The sequence below is a fragment of the Puntigrus tetrazona genome, chromosome 9, assembly GCF_018831695.1.
Source record: "Puntigrus tetrazona isolate hp1 chromosome 9, ASM1883169v1, whole genome shotgun sequence".
NCBI classification, from domain to species: Eukaryota; Metazoa; Chordata; class Actinopteri; order Cypriniformes; family Cyprinidae; genus Puntigrus; species Puntigrus tetrazona.
The window spans coordinates 3,868,633-3,896,431 of record NC_056707.1 but is presented as its reverse complement, the minus strand read 5'-3'; the positions used below and the strand labels follow the sequence as shown (position 1 = coordinate 3,896,431).

Sequence of the window (27,799 nt, the reverse complement as noted above, 5' to 3'; positions counted from 1 at the left end):
TGCTAGTTCATATCTGGCTTTCTCAGGCCTCTGCTGGTATTTTGTACTAAATAAACAGCGGGTAATGTTTTCTGGGTGGAGAGCTCATTTGCGTTCAAAGGCTCTTAAGGCTGCGTCATTGAGCTTCTATTTCAGATGGCGCTCGTTGTGTACATGACTGGTGCAGTGGTCTGATCTGGGGCTGATTGCAGATTGAAAGCTGCTGATAGGCGGATCAGGAGAATTCTGGAGCACACTGGGCATTATACTTAGCGCTGCAATGAGGAGCGACACATGTTTGGAGACTGTAAGCAGTCCCAAGCCCCGCACATTACAATGCTAGCCTCCATCTCATTGCAGGAATCATCGGCAGACGCAGAAGAATGGCGCTGCTCCACCCAGGATACCTGATCAAATCAAATTTGCCGCGCAGGACGGGAGGGTGAGCGTCCTCTGACCTTGTGTGGGCTGGTCTGTGGAACCAGGAAATCATTTGTTTAGGCAACACTCTGGACTACTCGCTCTGTTTCTGCTGGCACCATCCAAGTAGGCAGAAACCTTCACTGACCTTTCCTTTCAGCCTGGGAGAGCACAGTGGAGGGCCTGCTCATTCTCCACAACACATTTATCAGCTTTTTGTAGACAAATACGGTCTTTCCAGAGAAAGCGGGTTTTGGTTCTGCCAGAACGTTCTGGGAATGTTAGGGTTTGATTCTCCGGATCGTTCCCAGGACTGAGCTGTTGAAGTTATTTTTAGTAAACAGGAAAAGCTTGTAAGAAAAGTGTTTGGAAGTAGAAGTTGCCCTTAGGTTCCATGATGGCTCAGACAATGTTGTACATTGTTCAGACTTTATGATCAACTACCTGTTTGGGTAGAAAGCCATTAAGAATGTCTAGTTGGGTTATTTTGCTATTATTTTCTATATACTAATGACTAAAAGAATTTACTATTGACCTCTTTTGACACAATTGTATTTTGTATAAATTATAAATAAAGGAATATTAAAGTATTGTTTAATATTTGTAATTAGCTTTTGATAATTGTTTCTTTATTTGGTATTTTTAACAAACTGTTTTGTTAAAATTATGTTTATTTCGATTAACTGTCAAAGGAAACATTTCTAAAAATTAAAATTGAAATGTTTCATGACGAATGTAATAAATATATTTTAACAGCTGAAAGTACTATAATTAAAGCAGAAACTTTCATAAAAAATACAAATAATATAAACAATTGTGAAATACTAAATAATGAACAAAATAATATAGAAATAATTGCTTTTTTTAGTTTTAGATTTTAATATTATTATTATATAGTCTAATTTCAGCTATGTTTAAACTTAAAACCAATTTTTTAATTACCAACATTATTTATAATTTTTATGTAACTTAATGCATCTTAATACATCCTTTTTCATTACTGTAATGCAGAGAAAATATACTACTTAAATAGTAAAGTGTAAACACAGTGCAGTAATATTTGTGCAAATGCAGCTAAGACTGCCACTTCAGGTTAAAAAGAAATAACCAAAATGCTGCTACAGAGAATTCTTTAAAACCTGCCTATTACATTAATGATAATCACCACAGAAAAATGGGAATGAAATAAGTTCAATGTAATGCAATGAGTGTTTAATGTACAAAGAATCATAATTATCCCAAATGCTGTTTTAATTTTCTTTTATGCAGGGCAGTGTTTTGGCTAAATTAGCCTTGCACTTACACACGATCTGGTTATAAAACAAAGATCAGTCTAGAACCACCATAGTTAAATGCAAAAGCACAGATAACAAACATGGGACGATGATGTGACGTGCTAATGTCGCCAGGCCACATTGTGTTCTCGGAGCCCTTCCATATAGGCCCCATAAATGGGCTGTTGGTGGTGTGCCATTGGTGTGTTACAAGGCAGTGTGTATTGATTCAAGGAGAGGTGGCCTCATTTCTCTCCTCTGAGGCGCCATTGTGGAGGTTCCAGGACAAACAGAGGAGGCTCTGATCAGTGCAGGCCTCTCTGAGTGCCTGGCTGAGCTCTCCTAAGTGCCTTTTACTTGATTTACAAATGGACCACTGACTGAGGAGGCCTGCTTGCCGACCCGTTCGGACGCGTATGTGAATCCATGGACATTCATCAATGTCAGCGTATTGAGTGCAGCCCGTAGTGCCGAGAATCTGTTTAAATATTCACTCTGTTTGTTTATCCTCAACACATGATCACATGCAGCTTGTTGGCGTGTTTGAAGATGTATAAACTTTCGGAAACTTTGTTAGTTAAACTGCGGCAGAGCTCTCGGGCCCTACGACTGGTTGTCATGCAGTGCCAAGATAACTAACAGGAGAGGCTCTGCGGAGTCTCGGCTGCACTGGCGCTCTGAAGCTATCATGAGTCAGGTCAGAGGGTCATTCGGCAGAAGACTCTTGAGAGTGTCGTGTTGGCAGTGATTGAATTAGCAGTGGAAGTGAAACCCATGCATGCGCTTCAATTATAAGTTCGGCTTTTCCCATGATGTACCAAACAGTGGTCTCAACCCAGCATCTAGTGATATGTTTTAAACTTTGGGCCCCAAACTCCTCTGAAAATCAACCGTCTCTCTGCTATCGAGACATCAGAACCAGCTTATCATGGTGAAAGTCTGGATTGCACTTTAATTCTCCTTGATTGTTTTCTGCAGACCGCTCATAGTTTATTCATAATTGATTCCATCTAATAAATAAATCCTGTTTAATCTTAGGTTTTGCTATTCCAAATCTTATATATAATGATCCATTTAGCCACCATTCAAAATAAAATAAGATTACTGGATATGTCACTACATTTTGGCTGAGTGCCTGAGCTTATTATTTCTATTCCTTCTATTCTATTCTATTCCTATTCTATTCCTATTCCTAATACAGTCATAAATCACACCAAAGATTTAAAACACCTCTTTAATGAAAAAATGTTCAGAATAGAATAGAATAGAATAGAATATTAGAATAAACGAATAGAATGGAATCTTTTTGGGTGGGATTTTGTGACAAGAAGAATTACTATTGTTATTTTTATAAAAATCCCCCAAAATAATGTGTATTATTTGAAAAACTAACAACCAAGTAGCTTTTTTCCCTTTTTACAGAAAATTTTATTGTGTGCATGTATCATTATTATTATTGTTTAATAAAGGCATATTTTAATAAAAATATAAAGATATCTCCTTTTCATGATCTCAGACACCCTTAATTTCAGACATTTTGAGTCAGACAGTACACGATTGTGTGGAGACAGACCTGACCTTTGTGGACTTTGCTCTAGTCTCCCTGAGAAGGACATCCACTGTAGGCTTTTTCTTTGGAGGCCAGCGGAAGTCAGATACAGTTTCACAGGCAATTGGTTTGAACAGTCACTGAATAGAATACGACTATTCCTGTATATCCTCTGCCTCTTCTGCAACTCACTATATAAAGAATACGCCCGAAACAATCCGCTTGCTTGCCATTCTTCGTCACATTATACTCCTAATGATTGATGGATCCACGTATTTGTACCAGGGAGAGTCTGCTCTCATATCATATCAGCGATTGCGATCACACAAGACTCCTTACAGCTTTCCGTTCACATAGCCCAGAGGGACGTTTTATTTTTATTAATCTTAGCCTTTTTATCACGTAGCTACATCTTCCCATAGGACATTTTATTTCTCTGAGGATTTCTTTCATGTTCCAGATGATTTAATGCAGAGATCAGTTCATTCCATTCATTCAATCATTTTTTTGCTTCTTTCTTTCATGTCTTTCCTTATTTCGATTTCTTAAAACGCTAAGAAATTTTATTTATTTACACTCAACTTCAGTAAGAGTTGATATTTGTACTTGAAAACAACATTAGTTAATACATTTAGTTAACATCAAGCTAAAAAAGAGTGCTATACCTCTAAAGCATTTATTAGAAGACTTTACTAATGCATTGAGCGATTGAATTTTTATTAACTAAGATTAAGAAAGATTAAATAATGCAATGTGTTTGCTCGTGTTAATTAATGCATTAATAAATGTTGCCTCATTGCAAAATGTTACCAATTTTGCACTATATATATAAATTCAATTTAGGTAGAATTTCATTCAAATATCTTCATTATGTTGTTGTCAGAAACAATTCATTTCACGGGATTTATTTTTTCTCGCTGTTTGTTTGCGCGCTTTGGGAGCTAGCTCCTGAGATTTCTTCCCAAACTTTTGCCCCCCATTTGCTCTTCACCTGCGTTGCTGTCCAGAAGCGACAGATTTTTCATTCCTCTGGGGAAGATTCCTTTCACGGCTCCGCGTTGTTCCTCGGCCTCCCCTCCGCCGAGCGTGCGTCAGTACAGCGAAGAAAAGATCGACAAAGTAATAAGATCATCTCTCATATCCTTATTAGGTGGCTCCGGGAGGCGCGTGTGTGTGTTCTTGTTAAGAGCGAGTGCTGGGGCCTGGATGAAATGCCTCAGCGCCCCCTCTGCAGCGCTCTCGCGCTCCCCTTCCTCGCCTGTTAGCGGGACTGGGCCCCAGGCGTCTCCTGCGCAGCGCGCGTGTAATCAATAACAGCCCACCGCACCACACGCACACCTCAGCACGTCGGCGTTAGACACACAAGCGTATACATCATGCCGCCGCACTCAGCGCCGTGAAGATCTGAGCGTCGGGAGCCAGCCCGGAGAAAGAGCAGGCGCAGCTTTGGGTAATGTCATTCAGCCAGCGCCGCTGCAGTCAGAGGTTGGAGAAGCGCGTCCGGCCGCTTGACTTCTCAGGCTTCTATTAAAGAGCTGTCAAGACCGGCGCGCTTCGTAGTGGAAACTGGGACACCTTTCTCTCCGTCGCCGCCCGCTTCACTGTGCAGCGCGCTCTTCTTCTACGCGTCTCCTTTGTTTATTTTGGCCTTTAACGTAATTTATTTCTATTTATAATATACGGTCGCCGTCGGCGTGTCAAGGCGTCGTGAAATCAAGGATGATCAAAGGAAATCTGAGTTTTTCACGCACATTCAAATGAGAGTCTAGGTTCTTCTATAGAGCAAATGTTTTCTTGTTTGGTGTTGTTTTCTTTTGGTTGAAAGGTTTAGCAGTTATGTTATTTGCTTTTGTATTACATTATATATTTCTATTAGGGCTTTTCAAGTTTTATTTTTAGCAATTTTAACTAACTTTGTTTTTATTTCAGTTATTTTGAAAACAACATTTTCATTTTAAATGTAAGGTTTGTTCTTTGTTTTTAACTTTTAAATAATTAATTTCTTATATTTTCTTTCCTCCTATCCTTACGATTAATATTATTTTATTTTAATTCAATATACCCCCATGAGTATTATTTTCCATTAAATCCATTTATCATTTATTTATAATATTATATATTATATTATTCAGCTTTATTTATTTAAAATGGCAATTAAATGTTTTATATAATTTTACTTTTACACATTGTTAAGCTTTTCTGTCATTATTCTGGAAAAAATATGCTCACTCAGAAAAGTAAATAACCAACAACCTTTTAATTTTGGATGAACTATTCCTTTAACAACGCTGAGACAACCCCCGAGCATTTTCAAGATAAACAAACACAAAAGAGCACATGTAACTAAGACCTTCCAGCGCGTCTCCACCTCTGAGCTTTCAAATGCTCCTCTGGGCTCTTTGAAACACACTCTGGCCACATAGGTGTGTGTTTATCACATTTGGGACTCTGATTATGCAAAGGTAACAGTCAGATTAGATTTCCTGTAACAAATGCTATTAAGAGCACCTGCATTTTTTCTTCATCCTCAATTTGTGCAAGTCCCACGGAAACCTCGGAGAGAAAGCGGGTTAATGTAAACCTGCATTCCCATGCATCACAGCAACTCTCAGCGCCCGTCTTCTCGCTTTCAAGAACAGCTCTCAGGAGTAACATCAGGCACGTAGGTGCGAGTGCACTGGTGAATGTCATGCAGATTGTGAGATAGGTGATAAACATTAATGATATGTTAGGCGGTTGCCCCAAAATACCTTTATTAAAGCGAATGAAAGGTCTTCTGCTGGATTCCCAGGAAAGAGGAACCTGACCTCACTGCATTTATAATAATAAAGCCCCTTGGTTTTCTTGCCATGAAGCAGACTTCAATTGATTGTAGGAGGATGGCGCTGACTTGACTTTGGTTCACCAACTCTGTATCAGGTTTGAACCTTCAACAAGAAGGAAGTGGAATACAGATGTGTGAGGCACAGTAATTAGCTCATCATGATTTTCCTCTTCATTCACGGGTAATGGAATGGGATTCTCATGAATAGGGAAGGATGAGCTGATGAGTACACTTTAATAGCAGAGATATATATTTTTCCATTTTTGAGTGTATTTGCATAATTCATGCAGCCGCCACTGAATATGACATTAAAGGAGACTTTAAGAGTATTTTTTAAACACACTTCATCACATAGCTCTGACTTGGCTTCCCAAATTTTCATTTCCCGGAGGAAAAATTAGCTCATAAGCGCCAGTTTTGCGCTCCCATAGCTCAAAGAGACTCAATTATGTTTCAAGCCAAACAAACTTTTTTCAGATGTTTTCTCCTAAAATTCCTCAGGTAAAGCCACGCTTTGTAGCCGTGTTGTTTTCTACGGTTTCAAAAAAAGTTTCTGCTAATCTAAAAAAATAATGCTTAAAATTTATTGTGGTTGCAACTTTTTGCTTACACACCAAATACAATTTTACTACTTTTTACAAATTTTGCTGTCATTACAAAGGTATGTTTTATAACAGATGACATTTGGTAGAGACTTAATTATTGTTTATATAGAATGATTTACTAAATTGATCCAAAGTGGAAAAAAAATCAAACTATATGTGAAAATATGTTAGAAAAGTTTGTTTCGGCATTGTTCAGTTCATCTTTGTGTCCCAGCATGCACGCATTTTACTAAAATGTATTCATATGGAACACAGTTATTTCAAATTATAACAACACTTAACACATATTTTTATTGACATTTTAAATAAATAAATGCACCATTGGTGAGCAGATTATTTAATTTTTTTATATTACTGTAGTGTTCAGTAATACTGTTCTACAGAGTTTCTTTCTATGATAGCATTTCCTGTTTTTTCTTATCTAGGTATTTTTAAGCTTTTTAATGGCCTTTTCTCCGTGCAAATTCTTGTTTCCGTCACCCTTTCCGCGTCAACGTTTTTGAATATAAACTCTGGCTAACTTCTGGCATTCGACGAGTTACGTACTGGCGCTTCAAACTTTGATATTTTGGCGGTTGACTTGACAGCTGAAGACACTGTTGAAGTCTTTTCCAGAAACTCTGCTGTCTAGAAAGTATATTTCTTAGCTATGAGGTCATAAGATCCGCTCGGATGTGCGTGTGGCGGCCCCATCACGCACATCTCTCAGCGCTGTGGGTACAGCTATTAGTTTGTTTAAGTGCGTGCGGATGAGTTAAATGTCTTTCCATTGTGTCTGCCGATGCATATGGTCATGTGAAATGATTAAGCTCCATTAAAAGTGGCAGCATAGTAATGGGGTAATGAATAGCCCTGTTGGCTAGAGACTCCCAGCATCTAATTTGTCTTTCCTCTTTTGTTGTCTCCTCAGCCTGCCGGCCCGGCTTCTATAAGGCCTCTTGAGGAGCGTCAAGTGCTCCAAGTGTCCTCCAGCACAGCTACACACACCAGGAGGGCCGTACACTGCAGCTGCGAGAAAAACTACTTCCGTGCAGAGGAGGACCCGTCTCCATGGCCTGCTCACGTATGTAGAACCGCATTTTATTCACATTCTTCAGGTTTAGGACTCGGTTTGACCCACTCTTGATTTTTAACTGCTTGAAACGCTGGTTAAACTGCTGATATCTGCTTCAAAATGCATGAGCTTTTTCTCATTTAGGGCCGTCAAAGTTTTCGAGCGGATGCTGTAGGTGTGTTTGGAAAGATTAATAAAAACTCTAAAAATAAAAAAAAATTGACAATTTTAAAATTGAAGACCGTCGTTAACTTGAAATCGAAGAGTTGTCTTCTTAATCATCCAATCATAATTTACCATTTTCTCATGCATTTAGGTTTCATAGTCAAAAGAAGTACAAAACTGGGAAATTATGTTTTTTAAATATCACTAACTAATCTGTTGCAGACAAATATATATTATTTATTTTATTTTAGTTTGTAGTTAAATGCACCTTAGCGTGCAAAGAAGTGAAAATAAAGGAAATGTAAAGCTAATTTTGAACCTACAAATATTTGGCTCAAATCGACCCCTAACAGAAAAAAGGCCAAACTGTTTGTTTTAAAATAATATAAATTATTTAAAAATAAATATATGTTTTTAAATTCAGCTAATCGCCAACCCACATCATTTCTCAGTTTCAAAAATAACTTCATGCGGAAAATAACAATATAATAGTATTTACCAAAAACACAAAGAAAACTAAATAAAATGAAATAAAATAAAAATGTAAATAAAATTTAAATAAAAATGGAAAAAGCGAGCATAATAACAATATCAAAATATTAATAAAATTATCGTAGTATAAGTAGTCACACAAAAAGTAGAAGTTTTTTGTTTTTATGATTTTTTTCTTCTTTTTGTCGATCTGCATAAAGAAACCAGTTAGTGTCTGTGTGACCGCGCAGCTCAAAGCGTGCGCGGATGTTCAACACAACAGTGCAGTGCAGTCTGGCGAAATCTCCTGAAGCGTTCAGAAGTGATGTTGTAGTGCGGATAATTATTTATGTTACTTGAAGCGCGCAGCGTTCCTCTTAGCCGCGCAGCCCTCAGAAGCGCCAGAGCTTTTTGAAGGATGGTGTTTGTTCAAGGATTGATGAATTTGTGTTAGCTCATTCTGACAAAGCTTCCGATACCCCCTCAGCGGCCTTCAAGCCGTCCCATCGAGAATAGCCCGTGTTTGCTTATTTTTAACCGTTTCAGCCCGGCAGGCCTCATCCTTCGCCCGGCGAGCGAAGCTAGCCATTCTCTTTTTGGAGAAGCACGCAGATGGTAGACAGATGCATGCAGCGACTGCCAAGCATTCAAAACACGTTATCCGCCAAATCACCGCATTGCTATCAGTGCTGATTCATATCACATAAAACCACCAAGAGCCTTATTGAATTCTGCGGCCAAGTTTAATAGGGTGTATCTTACGTGACATCCGAAGTAGTCAGCGCGTCGGATCACGCCACGCACATGCGACTCGCTTTTTTTATTTTGGCTGTCGGAAGCAATGGCGAGTCTTCGTTTCCCTTAGCGCTCATTGCCAATGTTAGCTTAAGACTTTGATGGGTACAGTGAGCGGAAAAGGCGCTTGGCGGAGTGTACGACTTTAATTTCTCCACTTCATACTGTCATAGCCCTCGAGTTCGTACATTTATCTTGATAGAATCTGCTCGGATGCAGGCAGCGGAGCGGATCGCTTTAAGTGCAGCTCTGAGGCGGAACTGCAATTAAAAGAAAGGCGGACGTCACGATATTATCTGCAATAATTGTGGAAGGTCATTGGAGTTCTTTGGAAATGTGTTTTTTTTTTTTTGCATGTGAATATAATTCAGGCCATGGCTGTATTATGCGGGCAGTTACTCCGTGAGTTACAGCTTTGTAAAACTTACAGTTTATGTTGCGAGCTGCGTTGTGTCAGCGGAGGTCGGCATTTAATCACCGGCGAATGTTTCAAAGGGATACATATTTATGCCTGTTTTTAGTACGTATAAATGGACCTGTTTATTTCTGGCGGCCTCCTTTTTATGAGCTCATAAAGGCGATGTTCTGCTGCGTGAATCTATGAGCGTGAGAAAATGTCAGCGGCAGACACGGTATATAATTGGACCCAATGCTGGGTAACTGATTACATGTAATGTACATCTGGATTAGGCAAGCAGATTTCAAAGCTAAGTGCATGTAATTGGAGCATGCTACATTTGAACTTGTTCATAATCAGATTACGGATTACATGATTACATATTATTCACACAATTCGCCTGTTCTAACTCCCAACTCTTGGACCCTTTGGTGTCCCTTTTTGATGCACAGGGTCCTCTTTGCAATTATTTTTTGATGTGCAGGGTCCTCTATTGTTTTAAAGGGGTACTCCACCCCAAAATGAAAATTTTTGCCATTAACCACGTACAAGCTTCACAGTTTAAGGTATTTTGTATGTAAACCATGAGGCTTGCATCTCCAACCCTACCATCAGGGTTCAGCCATAATATTATGAAGCTATGAGAATACTCTTTTGCACAGAAGAAAACCAAAGTAAAGAGTTTATTTAGCAATTCGACAAGCATAAAAAAGTCACCGTAGCGCCATTTTGGAGATCATCTGGTACACAGAATTATAAATGCATGATTAGCAATGGAAAGATATGTCTTGTATGTGTATTTACGCTCCGATTTGTACAAACAGCGTTATAAAATATCTTAAATTGTTTATTTGAATAATTGAATATTTTACTATTAACTCTATACGATATCATATTATAATGCTATTGAAAATATTATAGTGAAGCTATGCTCAGAGTTTATATTTACAGTAATATATTAAATGATGTGTCACACAGAAACATGAAAATAGTGTAGATTGGTCTAAAATTATTTATAATAATAATGAATTTATTCTACTTAGACACTAAGTAGAATAAATTCATCCATTTAACAAATTTATTTCATTTCTAAAAATCCTATAAATAATTTGCGGTAACTATTTTACGGTTACACCTATTAGCATGCATATTACTAGAATATTAGCCATTTATTATTGCTAATTAGCACATATTAATGCCTCATTCTACACGACCTTATCCTACCAACAACCTAAACTTAACAACTACCTCTCAAGCAATCAGGTCGAGTATGAAGCAAATTATGCAGATTATTGATGTAAAGCTGTGAAGTTTGTGTCTTCATCCAGTGCATTGGATATAAAGCTTAAAACTAGTTTGATTAAAAAAAAAAAAAAATCTAAAAGTGATCTAAAAAGCAGTCAGATAGCATTACCTAAAATGGGTAACTTAGATTGTGTTATTTTCTACAGTTTTCATCATGTCTGTACGTCTACACTGTCCTGATCATATCTTTTATCAATACCAGATCTTCCATATGTCACAGGGATAATTTTATGGGTTCATCATCGTTCAGGACTGCGGTAATAACAAGGCTGTAGTCACACTTTTGTGGACTGCCTGTCCGAATAATGGATGGCTCACCCTGACACACCCCACATCCTCCCGCTAACAGGCCAGCGAGTCTGTTAACATTACCTGCTCACTGTGATTTCTATTATATGTCAGGATCAAAGGACGCCATGCTCTGGCAAAGATGTTACCTTGTGACATATAATGACTTTTCCTCCATCCTATAAAAAGAGACTTTGGTTTATGCTGTTGCCACTGCAGACTGAGCCACATTAATGCATTTTTTATCTGCGCTGACACAGACAGCCTCCTTTTTATGATATCCTCTTTTTTTTTAAAAAGGAAAGATTAAGGTGTTGTAAAACAGAAAATCCACTATACGTTAAAATAATAAGGAAGGTTGTTCGGTCAAATATTAAAATCCTCACCTTCATGTAATTTCAAGCGCGTAATGTTTTCTTTCTTTCATGATACACTAAATGAAATGTTAAAAAGAAAGTCCACTGCAGTTTGTTGTTATTTATTTAGTTTTCATTTTCATGTTTCATATTATTAAGCTTAGGTTTTAGTAATATTGTTACAGGTACATGATGATGATGATGATTATGATTGAAATGTTTCAATTCACTACTATGCAGATTTTTGTTTGTTTTCTACTAATTTTTATTAATTAGTATTACTTAAAAATAGTTCTTCTAGTTTCTGTTGATAAAATGTGAAAAAAAGTCATAGCATAAAGCGGTATAAAAGTTTGAGAAGGTCTGGTATAAAATATATATATATATGGTTATGTGCTGTATTCTATATCTATTCTAAAGTCGTACCATTGTCATGTGAGGACCAGACCAATATTTAAGACTTTCAGTCTGCCCCTCCTTAAGAGCTGGTAAATGTGATTATAAAATTACATTTTGAGTGAATTATTCCTCAAGGATTGTTGCTCTTCTTTCTGTAAGTGCTTTTGAAAAGGCCAGTGTGGTGAATTCTGTATTTGACCTTGAAGCTAAACGTCTGATTTATGGTCGTGTCAGAATCAAGGGAAAGCAACAGGGAGTGTTCTGGAATGTTCCAGAGTGAGTTTGTGGAGGAGATTCCTTTGTGTAATGTTCTATTTCTTAATGTAGGATCAAATCCTATGTCTCCTCCGCTTTCTTTCTTAGACGAAATGTCTGTCAATGTCTGTTCTCAGGTCGAATCAAACCAACCCAACACCGCACTCCTGATTTCTTCATTCACCACCATTTGTAAGCCAGGAATGTAGTTTTAGTATAATCATACCCAGGGGTCAGATATTAAATATTCCAAAATTATTTACTGGCTTTGAACTGCTGTCCGTCTCCTTACTCTGATCTTACTGAGATTTCACTCTTGTTCATATATACGCAGAAGTCTGTCACTTATTCAAATAACAGCTTGCTTTGCAGGACTGCTTTTCCAATCAATAGAGCACCTGGCCACACTTCTTTCCCTATTTTTTACCGGGACAATCTTTTAAAGTTAATAAAACAATACAGAGAGGACACTTGCGAACTCTGGAGAAATTCTAGAGGCTTAGCCAACATTTTAACAAGGGAAGGACATGCCTGCCTAAATTCCGTATCCATCCATAACTGATGACTTTAACGATTAAACCCACACTTTTTAAAGTAAATGTACTTCCCCAGAGGGACATTTTATTGCTCTTTCATAGCTCATGAGATTTAATGGAGTTCTCAGTTGTGTTTCTTTTAAGTATAAACTTTGTCCCAGATGTTTCTCCTGTCATCCCTTTGTGAACCGGACTTTAAAAAAACACAAACGAGTTTCTCTGCAAAATGAATGAATAAATCAATAAATAGTTTGAGCTTGGTGTAATCAATGAGAAATGTTTGAGTTCCAAAAGTATCTCCATTTAATCTCATTGCCGGAAAATAAGGTTCCAAAATGGGTTTTGGCAGGAGAAACGTTTTGGGTTCCTCAAAGAACGTTTTAGTGAACAGTTCGTCATGTGAACAATATTTTAATAATCTAAAGGACTGAGGTGACTATAAAGAACCTTTTGCGGTTTTGTGAATGTTAAAGGTTCTTCTTGGAACCATGAATCTCAATAAAGAACATTTATTTTAAAGAGTGTAGAAGAAATGATGGGTTTCCTGGGTCAGTATTGGTTCACCTCTTCAGCGTTGAATATGCATTTCGTACAGCTGAAATTGATTTTCATCATGTTATGCTGTATTTTTATAGCTTGATTTAAAAATTATGAATAAATATTATATCACATATCTTCTTTCCTCAGGGCCTCCATCTGCCCCACGGAATGTGATCTCTGCCATTAATGAGACGTCAGTGATTCTGGACTGGACCTGGCCGGCTGACAGCGGAGGGAGGAAGGACGTGATATTTAACGTGGTCTGTAAGCGTTGTTGGCGGGTCCCAGGCAGTGTGAACCCTGTCGAGGGGCCGTGCGCTTCCTGCCCCGTGCCACCGGCCTCACTAACACCACAGTGACTGTGGTGGACCTCCTGGCGCACACTAACTACACCTTTGAGATCGAAGCCCAAAATGGAGTGTCCTCCCTGGCCCCCACGATCCGACAGTATGCTGCGGTCACCATCACCACCAACCAAGCAGGTGAGTCTCCCACCTCAGAAGAAAGATTTCACCACCCTTTCCAAAAATAACCAAAAAAACAATAATAATCAGGGGAAAGATATAGGTCATGGCTGTTCTTTCAGCCATGAAACAAAAAAAGGTGAATTTTTGAAGAATATCTTGAATCTTTTTTTCTTAAATTAAACTATCAAGCTCCAAATTCTTGATAAAAAGCCCTAAATGTATTATGGAAGAGGTAAATATGATTCAAGCAATGTACTCAAAGCCATACAAAGCTTTATCTGAGAAAATGAATGAAATAAAAAAAAAAAATCTGAATCTGTTTATCAAATGGCTTTAGTGCCATTATATGGCCATCCTATGCTCCGTGCATAAACCTCAATGCAATGCCTCTGCCTACACTTTTGTAGAAAACCTACCAATATGCGCATTTTATTCCTCTAGAGGCAGTAAATACAAACTACTTTTGTTCCTTTTCACACGTATTACAGGGGCAGATCAATGTATTTATTATCAATTTAAAAATACCTTGGTTTAGGGTTGGTGGTACATTTTTTAGCACCATTAAACCAGATATTAATATGTACAACTAATAAAATACAACGTTTGCAGGTTTACGTTCATTTAACGAATAAGAAGCAAAAAAGAATAAGAAGTAAATAAGAATAACATTTAGTTGCCACAGGCACGTTTTTCAGAAGAGTCTGGGTTGAATATAGCATGGAATATTGTAATAAAGCACACGTCTTAACATTTCTGATCATTTCATTGTGCTCTTTTTGCAATTTTGCGGCATGGCAGGCCCATTCATTAAGGAATAGATCAGCTAGGATTATCTTCAGACATTCACCTTTTGTGTTACATCACAGAGGTTCAGAACAATGTGTGAACTCTCTATTTAATTCTCCCGGGTCTTCTAATGGGACATTAACACAATATTCCCAAAAATGACACTTCATTCAAAGCCACGTCTTAACAGGAAAATTGTCATCACGGATTTCCATTGATTGAGTGAAAGGTTTTAATGGTCCCCCGAGATAGATTGAGACGTATTCACGAAGACGATTCAATTTCCACTCGGCGATGTGCGACAAAGCTCAGCATTCCAGTCGGAAGGAAGAAAGGAACCGTTTAATGCAAAAGCTTATTGCTCATCACAGCTGTCTGTGGACGTATCCTCCTGCAGGTGCTGGCCTCTAGTTTGGCTGCCTGAAGGTCACGACTCCTCGGGTTACTAAAGCTGAGGGATGCTGAACGGCAGGCCATCTGCCTCTCATTCCATGTGGGCTTCCTTTGTGAAGACTCGTGTTTCTGTTCTCCGCCCTGTGGGGCTCAGGCCTCTGTCGGTTCAGTGCCGGCTGTGGAGTGATAGGTACAGGTCCTGTCAGATGATTTAGAGTAGGCTTTGGTCCGCAGATTACAGGCTTTGGGGTCTGGTGTCATGAAATAGTAGGCAAAGACTACTTGGACTACTAGAGGTTCAAAGGCTAGGGATTGATAGTTTTGCACCCTTTTACCACAGGGAGCAGTTGACTTTGCCTGGGACCTCATAAAATCCTTACTGTCATTGCAAGAGGACTGCATTTTCACTCAGCAGATCTTTCATCTTCTGTCGTAGAACAGATGCTGATTTATCTGTGAAGAAGGCATCTTCTTTCAGGGTGCTTGGGCTCTATGTTGTCTTCCCTGTCTGAGTCACTCAACATTCATGTTTTCAACAATATTTTCATTATTCTTGGGTAATATCATCTTAGATTAAAATGATTTAACAACAAGTGATATTGAGGAAACGAGAAAAAAGTATGAAATTATATTAAATAAACACAGTATTAAATAAACACAATATTTAGCTAGAATATTCCATATTTAATTAGAGAGGGTAAACAATAATTACTAAAGTAATAATATTAATTCATTAAAATTTAAACAGAATTTTATTTGTAATTGAGCTTTCTTATTCTTCTTCTTATTATTATTCTGAATTTAATGGTGCCTGAATGAGCGTTCATTTAGATTTCGAGTTTTCCAATATACTACAACATATAGATGGGGTCATAAAAGCGTACTGTATGACATAGAGTGACCCTGGCTACAAGCACCAGAGTTTGTTGCGGGTTTAAGGTTTTTTAGTGTTGATGGGTCACAGCTTCGCTGTTGAAGGTGTTTTTGTCAGAGGAGGATACCTTGAGGGGACAGATTTGTGGCCCCTCAGACCGATGGGCAGTAAATATGGATTTAACGCTTCTCTTCTCTAGTCCTTTCAATGCATTTATTTTTTTCTAGAATATGAAGGCCATTTGTTTTTAATCATTGGCTGTTGATTTCCATAGCCTTATTACCCTCTAAACAATTTATTAATCCCTTTAGACATGCACACTCCCACTCGCAATTCTTACTTGCTTTCAAAGCACACAGTACAAAGAAGCATGCTTTGGCTAAAGCTCTCCGGTTTATTGCGCCGCGCTGGTATTCATTTCCTCGCACAGAGACAGCGCTACACCCTCATTCTCTGTCTTTTCGATCGAGTTTTTCAGTACAGACTGTTTCAGAAAGCGAAACCAGGAAGATCCTGACCTCTCTCTCTGTTCTTTTCTACTTTTCGCTCTTAGACAAATAATCCGGCTTCCTTTACTGTCCTATAAAACACAGCCAGAACAAGGAGATGGATCTAGTGAGTCGGGCCTGCAGAGAGCACATTTACGAGGGGCTCCGAGGGCTGTCATCCATCTAAACAGAGCCAGCATGTGCTCCGCAGCCCAAGGGAGACAACACACTCAAGCTGCCCTCGGTCTCTGCTCGGCTCTCGACCTCGTCGGAGCTGTAAAACGTTTGCGTTGAGACCCGACGCTTCTGCCGTTATAACCGGCTGATTCGGGGCAGGGCAGAGAGCTTCGGCAAAGCCGGAAAAGCGTGTGGCCTAGCTTTCAGTAATTCCAAGTCTCATACTGCTGTGCTGGGAATGTTTTGGCACAACTGGGAATGAGGAGCGAATTGAAAAAAAAGTACCGTGTTTGAAATATTTCTATCACTTTCACTGCGTTTGTTCTGTATCATCCTCTTTAAATGATAGTTGATAAGCTGTGAATTGCAGTTTTGTGACCTATTGGAGCCGGTCACATTTCAAAAGTCTTCAAAAGTGACTGAAGAATTGAATGCCATTTCTGAATAACAGCATTTATTTAAATTTTAAATACACTTTATTTAAACCAGAATCTTAAAAAAAAAGTATAATAGTTTTCACAAAAATATTGGTCGACTGCTGTTTTTTTTATTTATTTATTGTTGTTGTTATATTTTTTTTCTATTTATTTAAAAACAGCAAATCATCATTAGGATTTCTGACGCTGAAGACTGGAGTAATGATGCTGAAAAAAATTACATTTTGGTGTGTATTCAAATAGAGAACAGCTATTTTAAATATTTAACATATTTAACAATTTTACTATATTTTATAAAAGCTGCAAAATAAGACAGAGTAGTGTATGTTGCAATATCAAGTAGTATAAAAAAAATGCTTTGTAGAATCGCTCACATTACATCAGTTAAGGTCAGATAACATTCTTTCAGTTGGATTCAAACCATGAAATGTTGCAGTTCCTTATAATGTTACCAGTCAACAGCCGGAGCCAATTCTGACTTGCGTTTGGCACTCGGCGAGTGTTAATTTTGGCCCCGATCTGCGTGGAAGTGTTTAGCTGGATCACGGCATTACAGAAGGTTTTCCATGACTCACCCATGCATTCCTGAAATACATTGTTGCGGTTTGCCTCTTCTGTTTGGCGTCTGGAGTTTTTTGGGGGAGAAAGGTCTGCACCCACATTAATGCCACGTCTCTGTCCCACATCCACAGAGCCATGTGGAGGACATTTTGAGACCATGTTCTGCAGAATGTCATAATCCCGACGCTAACGTCCACACTGCAGCGCACTAGCAAGTATAATAATTGTCAGGCACACCTGTAAACACAGCGCTCCGATTTCACTCCTCTTCTGAGCTTGCGGCTCAAGAACAGCGAGTTCCCTCCCCTTCTGCGCTTTCCGTAACTCGAATATTCTTGCAGCATCCCACATACAATCATGCGGTTCTCTTTGCCGGTGCTTTCTTCTAGGAGGTTTGTGGGATTTCTCTTGGCTTTGTAACAGAGGTGATCTGTTCACAGGGAGAAAGCTGAGAAATGTACGCAGCTCCAAAACCGAGAGAACATCCTGTTGAAAGATGCGCGCCACACACAATTATGAAAGCCTTGACTCACGATTGTTTCTGGTAGAGTTTGGCATTAGCGTGTTGCTAAGCCAACAATTCAAAATTCATCTTTTAGCAATTCAAAACTGTCAACCAAACTCTTGTAACTCTATTTGTTTGTTTGTTTTACCTGTCACTAATTCTGTGATTTGATACTCTGTGAAGGATACTATGTTAGAAGAAAAAAGCATGAAATTAAATCTAAATATCATCAAGAACTATTTGGATGCATCCCAATAGTGAACCTATGTTGCCATAAAATGCTCACTTAGTTTCGAAAACATAATCATATAATAAGTCACATTTCTTTTACTTTATTCACCAATTGTTTGCCAGTTTTTACCTCAGCTTGTTGCTAATTGGCGCTAATTCTTTGATTTGCTCCTCACTGAAGGTACATACAGTATCTTAGACCTTTTGGATCCTTAACATTGAGGCTGTATCTGAAATCGCTCTTACTCCTGCTTACTCTCACTCACTATTCCCCACTAATACAGTCCACTGAACAGGTGAGTGACAATAAGTGAGAAAATTCAGGCGTCAAGGACACAAGAAGTGCTGCGTGCACCATTTTCTGGCAAGAGTGTGGAATTAATTCATTGGTTGTAACCTACTAATTGAGATGCATTATGGGAATGAGTGCACTTGACAATATATCTACTCGGCTGCTGGACATCACTTCACATTTGTCTCTGAAATAGTGCACTAAATAAGGGTACAGGGGCAATTTTGTAATAAATTATATGCTAAATATTATACTATAAATAACATTTTTGTCACTTTTGATTATTTTTTTTACTCATTTGGTTAATTAAAATTATTGAATTTCAGCTAGCTGCCAAGACGATATTTCTCATTTAGATTAAGTCGAAGTGCTAAAATAACTAAATGCTAATATGAATCAATAAAATTAAATGCAATTGTAAAGATTAATTGAATAAATGAAAATAAAAGATAAAAATGGCAAAAAAAGAGAAGTGAAACAAAAAGTAAATATAAAATGTAAAAAATTATTTGTTTATTTATTTATTTTCAAAATCCAGTAGTGTAGCTATATGACATTAAATGCTCCCTAATAAGGCTGTTCAGTTGGTTTCAGACACATAATCATAATCTCTCACTTTGCTCTTTGCTGCACATTCCTTTAGGTTTGTATAAACCAGTGCTTTTTTATTTGATTTTAAGACAAAGTTGATCTATTCACGCTGTGAACACTGAGAAAGATACACAGTGTCAAATGAGCCTGCTGTCCAGACATTATAAATCATAGCTTCCATAAACTGCGGCCACTATAAAACTTCAATAATTCCTCCCCTATCAGAGTGCCGTAGGGAAGGAGCCTGTGCAGCGGGGCTGCAAACTCAAACAGACTGAGCCCATCTGGATTCATTAACAAAGAGAAATAGACGAAGAAAAAAAACCCAAAGGGTTCCAGGGGAAAAGAAGCATTTCAAGGCTGTATAATCACAATCAAGAAAAGCTTGAACATTTGAAAGAACAACATGTTTTTTCCTGTGGTCTAATAAAATTAAAACACAGGCAAGTCAGATGCATCCATGGCCTCATTGCTGCCTTGCAATTACAGAGCTGTAAAGTTGAAAAAGAACACGAGCGCCAAGCAGAATGAGAGCGAGACTGGCTCTGACTTGAATTACACTCACAGATTGTGACCATGTGAAGTGCCAGAGCGGAGCGAGACTTTGAGCTGCCTGTAGCACACTTAGAGATGTGCATATACAAAACTGCATACACTTTTTTAAATAGTTAACTAGTTGGAGGGTTATGTAAATGACTAGATTGTAAATCTCTAGGATACCTGGAATAATCTGGGTCACCAGACCTTGATCACTCGATGGAAAGGTTTTGAGACACATGTGTAAAATTTACAGTTATCTTGTAGGCTGTAAAGAAAGAAAGCAAAGATTAAATCAGCATTTTGGCACACTAGAATCGTAGGACCTTAAGGAGAAAGGATAGAATAGAATAGAATAGAATAGAATAGAATAGAATAGAATAGAATAGAATAGAATAGAATAGAATAGAATAGAATAGAATCTTAGGAGTTTATGAAGGAATTAAATTGGATCAAATCGCAAAAATTTAAAGATGAATAATAGAATAGAATAGAATAGAATAGAATTAAATCATGAGAGCTTAAGAAGGAATAGAACAGAACACAATAGAATAGAACAGATGTATATAAATACATGAATTTAATATGTATAATTAGTATGAGGACACATGCAAAGGAGAGTACAGACATTTATAACGATTCAAAATATTTATAATAATATATTTATTATTATATAGTTTGTATTTTTATTAATACGTAATTATTTATTATAACAGTTAATAATGATTAGAAGATATATTTATCATGATATTTACATCACATGACAAGTTGTGTTTTGGTTACTGTATTTTAGTCAAATAAAGGCAGACTTTTAGATAGATTTTAGCAACCTCAATTGTTTTGAAAGGTGTTTTCATTACCTAGAAACTGGGTTACTCATGAATGGATTACTTCATAATTGGGGTCCTTAGCATCAAAAAAGCCCTGAATTAATGAGCCGTGCTCTAAATGTAGAGTATTGACTTGACATGAAAGTGGCCACTGTTTGCAGGAACCAGCCGTTGCCTGATTGCATCAATTTGTCTTTCAGTCCCAACTTTCCCAACTTTGAAACTGGCCCCCAGGAGAGCAAACTCGATTAGGTCAACAGGAACCAGTTCACAGGATGCAAATTGTTGAATGAAAATGTCAGCTGAACTTCCTGTGACCTTAGGCTTTATGTGCTTGTAATACCGTCACAGCCAGAGTGGAAACAGCTAATCCGCTTTTTTTCCATTTATGTGTTTCTCTCTTTCTCTCAGCTCCATCTGCAGTGGCTGTCATCAGGAAGGACCGAACATCCAGAAACAGCATCTCACTGTCATGGATGGAGCCTGAGAGACAATGGGATCATTTTGGACTACGAGGTCAAATATTATGAGAAGGTGGGGGCAGTTTAATTTTGATTCGCTGTGGGCATTCACTGCATTAACATTTCCATTTGAATCACTTTGTCCTTTTATTTGGCATCGTTAGGAATCGTGGTCCAGAGTGCACATCTATGTACCTGGGAGCATTTCAAGTTATTAGTCGATGTTGGCTTAATTTGACTATAGGGGGTGAAACTGATTCTGTCTGCTCTGCCGAAGGATGTTTGCCTCAAATGAAAATTTTAACCCGGTTTCAATGTTTCCTTCAATTTAGCTTTCATTCAGCAAAACCTATTTCTGTTGGACAGACCCTTTAGACTCCTGAACAGAATCATTCCAGTCTTCACTGTGTCTGATATCCTCCTATTTTTTAACAGTTAAATGCTTTAGAACTATATAAAAACCAGCCGCATTTGAGATAAAAAGTCAAGTAGTTTGCATCATTGGATAGCTGTCGGCCATTAAACATTCATATCATTAAACAGTTGACTAATATTAAATTATCTGCAACTTCCCTGCAACTTGCATCATTCTCTTTCAACATTAAATAGATGATTTGTGCAGAAAATCATTCTCCGCTGCTGTGAACAGTAAAACTCACCTACTTTGATTCGATTGGCTAATTATTGACTTTATTTATTACAAACTGACCATTTCTAGTTTATATATAGTGGCATTTCATATAAAAGCCAGTACATTAAAACAGTACACAAAAAATGCGTAAACAGAAAGCAAAGTAAAGAAAGAAAACAAATTAGCATATTTATGCACGATTTCTCACAGATCCAGTTCCATCATGGATCCGGTCCATTCAGAATCAATGGACACGCAATGCATGAAATGGACTTGGGTTTCAGTATTGTGTCTAATCATCTAGTTTTGTTTGGAGAGCTCTCTGTCACTTCTGAGACTGCCTACTGCACAGATTTCTGTCCCTGTGTGTAGGAAGTGCATCAGGCAGCTTAGAGGAAACATTGCTTAGTGCTCACTGACCAGGTCTGTTCGTTTTAAGCCTTCTTAACAATCTGTGAAAGTGCCAGATGAACTCAGAGGCACTGATCTAAACACCACCTGCCCATTAAAGCTTGCGGCCTACAAGCCCATGCTCGCCCATCTAAAACAACCCTCACAATCTCTGTAGTCTGGACCCAGTCCGGTCGGCCCCTCGGCTGCTTTCCTACAGATGCCGTATGATTAATGAGCCGTGCAGGGACTGGGTCTTGATTGAGGGTCAGTATTGTTGTGCTACATCGGCGCTGCTCTTTTAGGGTCAGTTTTCAGAGGGCTCTTTCATGCTGTCAGATCCTGTGATGTCTTCTGCTCTAGGTGAAGTGGGTAACGTCTCCCTCGCTCCGAAGCAAGCACGTCTCTCGGTTTGGAACTTAACTGGGCCCTGACATTGTGGGAGTCTCCTCTCCCGAACTGGCAGGGGATCTGAGGGTGTGAAAGAAAGCCCAAGAACAGTCTCCAGTGGCAACCGTCCAGAATTCTTCCCGCAGCAAAAACATTCCTTTGCTTTAGTGGCTAAATTTCTTGACTGTATGACCACACAGAGACAGGCATATTGAAATTGTAGACAGGATTCGGTTGCCTCTGAGACATGGTTCATCTTCATCATGACAAAAAGGTCTTAAGTTCAAAATCGAAAGCTTGTGCCAATGCTTTAGACCGGCAGCTTATTTTATCCTGTACTTTTCATTCTCCAAATGCTAAGGCTGAGTGATGCAGCTTAAAAAGATGGATAGATAGATAGATAGTACTATTTGGCGAATATTTATCACACAATTAATCTGTAATGAGTTATCTTAAAGTAAGCATTATCTGTTAAGTAACTTTGACGTTGCTTTTGGAGTTAACAGATTTATTTCCAAACATGGTTTAATACCATCATAATTGTGCTTCATTTTTACCGCACTGAACACAAAAACAGCCATTATATAACCTAAGCTTCTGCAGAATGAGCTAATAAGTTAACCATAGAATCGCTGTAAAAAGTTAAGCCTAAATGTTTCTTCTGAATCGTTCTTGAACGAGCAAACTTTATTAGTTGACCTTTTGAGGATAGCAGCTCAACTCTCTCGAGCCGAGTTACGCTCAGAATGCCTTCAACATTTACATTCAGTCCAAATATGCTGATAGCGCTTTTCCATCTGCTTCCTACAGAGGACCTTTGTGAAGCGTCTTTCTGTGAGATCAGTGAGGCCCAAATCTCAGCCAGTGGAAATGCTTTTGCTCGGGCCGTAATCCCCTTATTTGCAAGCAAAAGGCAGCTCATCGCGGGCTATTTTCACCGTCTGGCACAGGTACACTCGGGGGCTCCTGAAATCCCCCATGTCTCATTTGACCCTGGGTGGCACAGTGTTCCCCCTTCACAATGAAATCTAGTCCGTCTCTCCATTGATTCCTGTTAATTACACAACCTTGCGAGGCACTGCCTCATCAGGCATAGCTGGAGTCGCCCAAATCCCACACAAGCGGTGCTGCCATGTGGAAAAGCCAGGGACACCCTCGGTAAGACCCTCGGTGCCCCTTGATCTAGGCTGGCAGAGGATAACAAGCCACCTTCACCCTCACAAAACACACACAGGGAAGGAAAGGGGGCCCCAAATCTTCTTACCGGATTCACTGACGCACAGGCCGCAGACTCGAACATATAAACCTCATAAAAGAGAGCCAGATCCGCTAAGTGACTCTGTGGCATCAACAGGCCGAGTTCAAAAACACCATGATGTTTACACTGCATAATGTTGTAGAGCGCAAAATCAAACAAACTGCTCTTAATGGATTCCCAAAAGGGAATCGAGATGCACGGTAACCCGAGTGATGCGGCTCCTGTGAGAAAGCGCCGTCCAATCCCAGAGGTCCAAGAGATCCATGTTGCTTCGCTTAATGTAAATCTCTTTTTGATTATACGCCAGGGGGAATGCTCTGCTCTTTGTGTGTATATATCAAATTAACAATGCTACGAAAGAGGAAAAGGGCCTTACAATTCAAGCATCTCTAAATACTTGAGCGCTCTGGTTCATGTTTCCCTGACGTTACAGCACCCCGAACGCGCTCGTCTTTTTGGAAACGCTCTAAAATTAAGCTTTTTAGCGTTCTGGAAACGTTGCTGATTTTGTCCGTTTATCGTATTGATCTCGGAGCGTATTCGGGTATGTTTACTTCTCCTCCAGCTTGGAATGCTTTGGAAAAGCCATTTCGTATTTACAGAATTTCTTCTTTAGCGGAGTGGAAGGCTGTAAGCCCAGATTGCAATATTTAGACTGTCAAAGTAGAACATGACAAGCATATTAAATTCCACCAATAGCGCACTTGTCGAAAAGTAACAATTGCACGCCTTGTCAAACCCCGGAGCTGGGAGGTGGCTGATGCGGACCTAGGACATATGGTAAGGATATAGTTTTTTGCAGCGAAAATTTCCACACACCTGTATGTGATTTCCAGCTGATCACATGATGTCGTGAGCGGTGAACGGTGACAACCTGTGAAAAGATTTATGACTCGAACGGAGACGCGTACAATACGACGCGAGGTATTGGTTTCGTCTTCCGTGGAAGAGCGAATTTTTATATTCGGGGCCTCCTCGAACCATAAAACCTGATGCGCTCCATTTGTGGCTTTACATTCAAGTCTGGAGGTTTGAAATGGTTTGTGTGCTGCGTTTGGGAAAGGAGTAGAAATGATTGTCGTCAGATCCAGATCAAATGTGATGTTTGCATTAGTCACTGGGTTTCCACTGGAGTCATGTGTTCGTTTCTTTCCGTGATGGGTTTTGTCAGTCGACGTCCTACCGCATTTATAAAACTACTAGATATATACAGATCTACAGATTTTTTTGCGAACAGAGGCTCGCTGGTGACACTTACAGGCTCTTTGGGCACCCCGGAAAAAGCTGTTCTGGATTAGTTTTTCATTTGAAAAGTGCTGTGAGAGGAGCAGGAACACAGTGTTTCCAAAATATCGCTTCCAATTTAGGCTTCTGGGGATGTATTACAGAAACTTTCGATCTGATTTCTCGACGCAAGATCTTTAAAGGTTGAAATGGCCTCGGTTACTCAATAGATCAGATTCAGAGTTGATTCAAAAGTTTCTCTAATACATCTTGGACATTTTAACAAAACTTCCAAAGCTCAGATGCATTAACAGATGTAAGGCCCAAAAGACCATCTAACAGAAAGCCTTGTTTTGCCATCATCGCAGTACGTACTGGCTCTTTGTGAATAAAAACCATGCAATGCTGATAAAATATGGCTTTTCATTTATTTTGAATGCTTTAAGTAACGCGTTCGGTCTAAACCAGCGGTCTGCTTTTGATTGTATAAGTCTGGTCAATGTCAAATATTATTACTTATGTGGTGAAATGTGTATTTAAGCAGTGAAGACGCATATTGCCTGTGCATGTTTGTTGCTTTTATTTTTTGCTTGTATTCCACGTCTTCCACAGGATTTAGCAAATCCATGTGAGGTCATTTATTCAACATTTGGATACACTTACAACTGAAACAAAAAACACTATGCATCATATAGTTTTTGCTATTATTGCTATGTTATTCAATCAGAATTCTATAAATTCTAATATACCAACATTCCATTAAAGTAATAGTTCACCCAAAAATTTAAACTACTGCATATTTTACTCTCTGAAAGTTTGTCTGAAAGAAGAAATTAATATACACCAAGGATGGCTTGGGGGTGAGTAAAATATGCTACAATTATCACTTTATTTATTTAAACAAGAAACACTCAAATAAAGCATATACTCTACATTTCTAAAGTTTGGAATCAGTAAGAATCTCTTTCTGCTCATTAAGGCTCCATTAATTTGATACAGTAAAAAATATATAGTAAAATATTACTGCCATTTGAAATAGCTGTTTTCTTTTTATATATATATATATATATATATATATATATATATATATATATATATATATATATATATATATTCAAATAATGGCAAAACAGAATTTCAGCTCCATTACTGCACTCTTCAGTGCCACAAACATCGTGCTGGTTTTGTGGAAATAAATAAAAAGTTGTCATACTTGTGGCGTTTAATATTTTCGGTGAAAACTGTCCTACATTTGGTGATGAATAGAACGGTCCAAAGACTCAATTTAAAACATTTTCTTCTTTTCCTCTTTTTTCTCACCCAAAGCTTTAACTTTTGACGTTGAATCTGTTTTTCCATAGTTCCGTGTGCCAAACTTTCAAGCTTTTTTTCTGAAAATCCAAAAAACAAAAGCAGCGTTTTAGCGTTTTAAAAGCTTTGTTTCTTGTGTACTTGCAGTCGCCTCGGCGCAGCATTGTTCTAAATGTGGCTGCGCTAACATTGCTGTTTTATTTGTTTCTGATTAGTGGATAAGCAAAGGATATTCAAAGAAATCCAGCGTATGTAACTGTACCCTCTTCTCTCATCCAGTGGCGTCTGACAATTGCGGTCCATACCAGCGCGCATCAAAAATCCTATTAGCATTTGTAGTCTAGACATGAAACCCAATAGAGCTTTAATCTGTTACGTGTTTGCCGACCCTCGAAAAGATACTCTCAAATCTCATTTGCCATTAATTACTTCAGAGTGGGGAAATTCGATATCTACAGTGTGGACAAGTGAGCTATTCTTAGAGGTCAACGATGGAGCAAAATGCAAATGAACTTTTGAAGGTTTGCCATAACACTAGCCCTGGCCGAAGACTGATACGTTACATGGATGAATGTGCTGGATAATACCGGCAAATGAGTGATCCCTCTGTTTGTGGGATGTTTTCCCTCGTTTCTGGACTCCTACAATAAACAACAGAAACCTCGGTTCTCTCTCCTTCCACCCCTGCCTCTTTTTTTCCAGTCAGAGAAACATCTGGAAACAATGGTTTGAAAGCAAAGACGCCCCATAAATCAGTTCGGTTTTTTCGCTTGTAGAGAGGATCAACGTACCACAGAAATCTTTAGGAAAGCCATAAACATGTGAGGAGAAGGTGGCAGTATATTAAGATGAGCTTGCACTGTCCCAGGCATCCTTGTATGCTCCTGACGAGCACGCAATTTCACATCCGGTGAGACATCCCTCTCCTGTCCGCTCTGACGCTCACATGTCAGACAGACGGATGTCTCTGTGTGCCTCTAATGAGATATGATTCACTTCAAATGCTCGTTATTCCTCTTTGAGACAAGGCTCTGCGTAAGTGGCCTTAGGTTGCTCTGAAGTCTCTTTAAGGCGGTTCAGTGCATATTAGAGTCCCGGGAAGATGTTTTCTATGTAGGTGGCAAACACACATCTGCTGGAGCAGGACTTTTAAATTACACCCACTTTTATAAAAAAAAAAAAAAAAAAAGAATAAAACAAGCCTCACATTTATGGCACATTTTCTTGTTGAAAATCCTGCTCTGCTCAGAAATGTACTAGCAAGCTTGGGGTCAGTTTTAATAGTGTAAAAATTAAATTGATGAAAATTTATGCAGACATCTGTAATGTCAAAATGTTTATTTTTCAAATAAACGCTGTTCTCTTAACATTTGTATTAATCAGACAATCCTATATATATATATATATATATATATATATATATATACATATATTTATAAAGCTATATTAAGCTGCTCAACCATTTTGAGCACTGATTATAATATGAAATCAGCATATGAATTATTTCTGCAGGATATTTTGGAATATTAATTATTTCAGTAAAATGTGTGAATAATTTAAATATTTGATGTTGTTTGTACTTGAGATTATTAATTACATTATGTGGTGAAAAGCTCTTCATGTTGACTTTTATCTTTGTTGTTCTATATTCTATTCGCGTTTTCAAACAATTAAAAACGATTGATCACATCCAAAATAAAAGTTTTTGTTTACATACAATACATATTTGTGCTGTGTTTATTTATTGTATGTA

At 38.4% G+C, this 27,799-nt stretch overlaps 1 pseudogene; it reads left to right on the top strand.

The window, feature by feature from the left end:
• The first annotated feature begins 362 nt into the window (after positions 1–362).
• Positions 363–27,799, top strand: part of LOC122351450 — a 64,844-nt pseudogene continuing 37,407 nt past the window's right edge.